Source organism: Cupressus sempervirens, chromosome 7, assembly GCF_028749045.1.
Source record: "Cupressus sempervirens isolate cs-2001-9-10 chromosome 7, ASM2874904v1, whole genome shotgun sequence".
In the NCBI taxonomy this organism is placed as follows: domain Eukaryota; kingdom Viridiplantae; phylum Streptophyta; class Pinopsida; order Cupressales; family Cupressaceae; genus Cupressus; species Cupressus sempervirens.
Window position 1 is genome coordinate 793,441,410 of NC_143124.1, and position 5,668 is coordinate 793,447,077.

General features: G+C 35.3%; 1 pseudogene across 1 annotated transcript; it reads left to right on the top strand.

The window, feature by feature from the left end:
• Window positions 1-220: 220 nt before the first annotated feature.
• Window positions 221-2,570, top strand: LOC149549739 (L-type lectin-domain containing receptor kinase SIT2 pseudogene; annotated as a pseudogene). The gene has a single exon (XR_016354490.1). The product of XR_016354490.1 is annotated as an L-type lectin-domain containing receptor kinase SIT2 pseudogene (transcript).
• Window positions 2,571-5,668: the final 3,098 nt, after the last annotated feature.

Here is a 5,668-nt window from a genome sequence, read left to right on the forward strand (position 1 = left end):
TTCCCACTAATAAAAACACGATAATTTTGAACTTACATTTTTTTAAATAATAAGATACAAGTAAAATATCTATTATCATCAACTTCTATTGAAGTTGAGAGGCTACCCAAAATCTCATCTTTCAACCTGTACAAAATCCTACACAAGCCTGTGTGACCATCAAATTAAATATATAGATGTGACTATTACCTACAAATTCTTACAGAAGCAACAATCTGTTACCATCAAGTTTAATCTCCGGATCTGACTATTGTCTATAATAATTTTTAGTCAGTCTCTCGCTGACTTGAATTTTCTTTCTCAATCTTGATTTTATTTAACTAATGGTAGACTTTTCCTTATGTTGGGTTTCACCATGGACACTCGCCTGTGAATTTTATTCGCTGTTATGCGAGCTTTCCAGCAATATACCTGAGAGACATGTCTGTGTGTGTAGTAGCGATCCTTGTGCTGCAAGCATTCCTTCCAGCACAAGCCCAATCAAGTTTTACCTTCAACAAATTCAATGTCTCCACCCTTTACCAGGTTGAATATTCCTCAATCCATTCTGGTGCCATCTGCCTCACCAATCAAACCCAACACGTGTCCAGCCGAGTTTTATATCCTCACCCTCTGCGGATGAAATATCCCACCTCAAAAAACAAGAGCTCATCCTTCAGCACCACCTTCGTATTCGCTATGGTTCCTTATTCTTCCGATCCTTCGCGCAGCAGCGGGCAGGGGATGGCCTTCATCATAACGCCCACCAAGTCTCCAGTGAAAGATTCTTCATCTCACTTCCTCGGCTTTTTCAACACTTCTACCATTAGGAAGCCTTCCAATCATCTCTTTGCCGTCGAGTTCGACACAATCCTCAACATGGAATATCTAGACATTGACAACAATCATGTCGGCGTGGATCTCAACGACCTTAAATCTGTGAAGTCTGAATCTGCGGGGTACTGGATTGGCAACCAATTTAAGGAAATAGATCTCAAGAGTGGACACAACATTCAGGCTTGGATTGACTACGATCATACCCAACAGCAATTAAATGTTACTCTAGTACAAGCTGGATCACTACGACCCCAAAAGCCTCTCATATCTCTGAAAAATATGATTCTGTCCGACATTCTTGAAGAAGAGATGTATGTTGGTTTTTCTGCATCAACAGGAACTGTGCTTGCAGATCACTGTGTCCTCGCTTGGAGCTTCAGCACAAATGGGTCCGCGCCTGAGTCGGATGTATCTCATCTTCCATCCCTTCTTAAGGGCGAGAAATCCAACTGGAGACTTATAGCGGGTATTGCAACAGCTCTAGTATTGTTTCTGGTTGCAGCAGGGGTCTGTATGTGGAAGAGAAATAAGTGCAGAGAAATTAGAGAAGAATGGGAGATGGAGTATTGGCCTCACAGTTTTGACTACAAAGAACTACGAATTGCAACCAAGGGCTTCAGAGAAGATCAAGTTGTGGGCAGGGGTGGTTTTGGACGGGTATACAAAGGAGTACTCCCTGCTAATGGTCAGGAAGTTGCTGTAAAATCCATCTTTAGGGAGAGTACTGAAGGCCTCAGGGAATTCATAGCAGAGATTTCAACTCTGGGGCGTTTACAACACCGAAATCTTGTACAAGTGAGAGGGTATTGCAGGAGAGGAGCAAATTTATTCATAGTGTATGACTACATGCCTAATGGGAGCCTGGAGAAGATGATAATTAAGAAGATGAAGAACGTGCTTACATGGGCTCAGAGGTACACAATTCTGAGGGACGTGGGGGCAGGGTTGGAGTATCTTCACGAAGGGTGGGAGAAGATTGTTGTGCACAGAGACATCAAGTCCAGTAATGTTTTGTTGAACTCTGAATTTAATGCAAAGCTGGGGGACTTTGGGCTTGCTCGGCTGTACGAGCATACGGAGAACCCACAAACTACTAAGGTGATGGGTACTCTTGGGTACATTGCACCGGAACTTGTACACACAGGAAAGGCCACTCCCAGCACAGATGTGTTCAGCTTTGGTATATTGATGTTGGAGGTTGCCTGCGGAAGGAAGCCTGTGGATCCTTCGCTCGATGCTTCGCAGATTGTAATGGTGGACTGGGTGAGAGAGCTGTATCGAGAAGGTAAACTTATGGATGCAGCTGATCCCAAACTTGGTTGTGAATATGTTGGAGAAGAGATGGAGAAGGTGCTGAAATTAGGACTGCTGTGTTGTAATTATCAGCCGGAGGCGAGACCATCAATCAGACAGGTATTGCAGATAATTGAAGGGCGGGCGAGTCTTCCCAGTTTAGGTCCTTATGAGACGAGTGGAGGAAGAAATAGTTCATTTCCAAGAATGGGAGTATCTTTTTCCTCGATTTCCATCTCTGCAGAGGGATGATAGTGGAGAGTCTTAACAAAATCCGTCATAATTTAGTAGAGGGTTTCATCCCATGTTTTGATTGAATGTACTGATCGGAAGAAGATGGGTACTTCTTTTGTAGGGAGTTGTTGAGCAGACAGTCATGTTTCGGCAAAGCTACCATTGCCTTTGTCACAGTAACTGGTGCTGAGTGTTAAATTGCAAGACCAAGGTATATTGATTTAAAAGAGTGGTTCACAGCTGTGTTCATCGTTTGACTGGTCATTTTTAGTTATTACTGAGTCATGTTTTGTTTAACCTATTATTTTTATTTTGGTTAATCGTCACATAGGAGGTAAATAGGAGATAACTCTCCAGTTAATCAGGTGTTGATTTCCAGTCGGTAGGAGATAATGAAGGGAGAATTTCTAGATCACTAGTTTTAAGGGATTAAGAGTCTATGGGCCAGGCTTGACCGCCATATTGGAAGGAAGCATTGAATAATACTGGTTTCCAGTGGGCCCAGCCACTCTTAGCCAATAGCCTGGGGCCACTGTTATGCATTGGGGTCAGGCTATTGGCTAATAGTGGCTGGGCCTACTGGAAGCCAGTATTATTCAATGCTAGCGTGCCAATTAAGCTGCTCGAGTCTTCCTAGAAGGTCTATGGGAGATAGAAGATGTAAGAGACTAGTTTCAAAGATGAGTAAAGATATGAAGATGCTTAAATAATTATCATAGATAGAGCAGATTTTTTTTTCATTTGTACGGTTGAAGTATTAATTGTATCATAATTCAATGTTGTTGTTTTTATCATAGTGTTGGATGTGAAATCTAACTGTTCATTTTTATTTTTCTGCTGACTTTTCATTTTATCTTCTCATCTGTCTCTCTGTTTTCTGTTGACTAATATTATATAAAGACAATAGTCTGTATAAGCTACAATGACTAAATAAAAATTGATTCTCTACTTTTAGTGGGCTTAACAAAATTGGTGAACCTCGTTAAAACTTGTGTCTTTATTGTATGTTTCCAATTTATCTGCTGTTATCTGTTTTTAACAATTGTTATTAGAATTAGAACGTGTAAGATTCAGGAGAGCGGACTAGTACCAAGGCAAGAAGAATCTTGTTAAAAATAAGACTGCAAAGGAAATCAAAATGGAAGAGTAATGTGCTGCAAAACATGTTTCCATTTGGGTGTTTCCAGCATCTATAATACGAGGAACATCAGAAAATTACTGCCTTGACTGGGGGTGTATGGACGAAATGCAAACGGCATCAAACCAAATCATGTGTTTGCTCAGATTACACCAAATTCATAATTGTTAATTTGGTTGCAAATTTGGCTACTGGTATGCAGGAAGCCCTGGAGTAATGACAAATCAAGGGCATGCGTTGGCATTTGAGGGTGCTATATCAAATATGTTTTCTTGGAAATATTAGGGTTAGATTTGTCTCTTTCTTGATTTAAAATCTTATCCAGGATGTGTACATGCCACAAGAAATTGAATATGGCTACTGTCATGCGAAAGTGATTCATTGTGCATTGCGTTCATTACAATGCATTTGATGTAGGTAGAAATATTTTTACTTTGAACTTCACAATTCATAGGAGTCATTGGTTATTATACGTTTCGACCATTACATCAATTGATGAAGTTTTCATTGGTCAAAATTGATCTCAATGTACATTCTAACTTTTTTACTCTTAAATAAAAGATTCGGAGCAAATGGTTAAGCATATTGAAAATAAAAGATTCAAAGCAAATTCTTAAATATGTTGAGAATTATTGATCACAGAATTATATTTTCATTGTTTTTCATTCAAACCATACAATTGATTGGGTATGCAAGAATTTTGTGAGGTATATTAAAATAAAATTTATGATATAAAAGTTATTTTAAATAAGTGTCATGTACTTGTTGTTAAAGTGCATTATAATAAAATAACATGTATAATAATTAATTATTGAAATATAATTTTTTTATAATAAATTTATAATAATTCAAACATAATTAAATTTGTAATTATAGAAATTTGATGTTATAATAGTTAAAGATATGGTAAACCAAAGTTTTAAAAATAGATTTATAATAAAATTATTTATTAGTATTGAATTATTTATTATATTATATTTTGGTACTATAAAATTTCTTCATATTAATTATATATGTTTGTTTGATTTCAATTTTTGAAGATAAGAGATATCTATTTTGTAAAGTAAACTAAATATTCTTTTTCTTTACAAAGCAATATGGAGAAGTGTTTCTAGGCATGAGCCTACAACACAATGGTAAATTGTAAGCCTCTTATCTGGGAGGTCTTAGGTTTGAATCTATTTAAGCTTAGGTTTCAATCTATTTAAGTTAAATAAATAAACTATTAATCCAAATACATAATAAATAATATTGGTCTCAAAATCAATGCCTTTTAAAATATTGAGACACAAATAAAACCCTTTATAAATTAAATGTCTATTATCATAGTCCTCTTTGAATTTTGATAGTCAACCCAAAATATAATCTTGCATGGAATACAACCATTTCAAAAAAAATTTAATATTATAGAAAAAAAACTATGTGCATTTGTACATGACTTTTGAACTTTGTCTTTGAGTATGTATAAAATATACAATAATTCTTAGTCATGTAACTCATTGAAATTTTGAATCTTGTTTCTTGACCTTGGTTTCATCTAAATGTTGCATTTGTATGGCCTTAAAAAATTACATACACCTTTTATTTGGTGTTGTGCAAATGTAATTTCTATATTACATCTTAATTTGCATCATAGCTATACTATTCAAATTTGTCAAAAATACATTTGTTGTTAAAGAATATCTTGTTTTGTTTAATTTATAAGTTCCAAGATTGATATTTTTTTTATTTTTAGCTTTTATCATTTGATTGATTATTAAAAAATTGGGTGATAGTTGAAATCAAGTTGTGTCCTATTTTTTCTATTAGAGGTTCTCAATCATTTTGAATTAAACAAATTTGTTTAAGTCTCTAAATAGTTCTAAGACTAAAAAGGTGCTAAATTTTGATGTGGAAATTTTTTAAGTATATAGCATATAGAAATGTCTCATCAAATATCATGAAAGGATACAACATCCAAGGAAACACTTCCTAAACTAATCTAAGAAAGTGAAATATTTCTTGGAATTAGACTAATTAAAAACTTTCTTGGAATATATTTCTCAATTCTTTAATGTGAAACCTTCCACTACTATTTAGGATAAGAAGACTAATAGAGTTATTTTTCCAAACTATTAAAATATGTTTCTATATTTGTAAATGATCCAAAGATAAGAAATTCTAAATAGAAGTTAGTATTACTATATG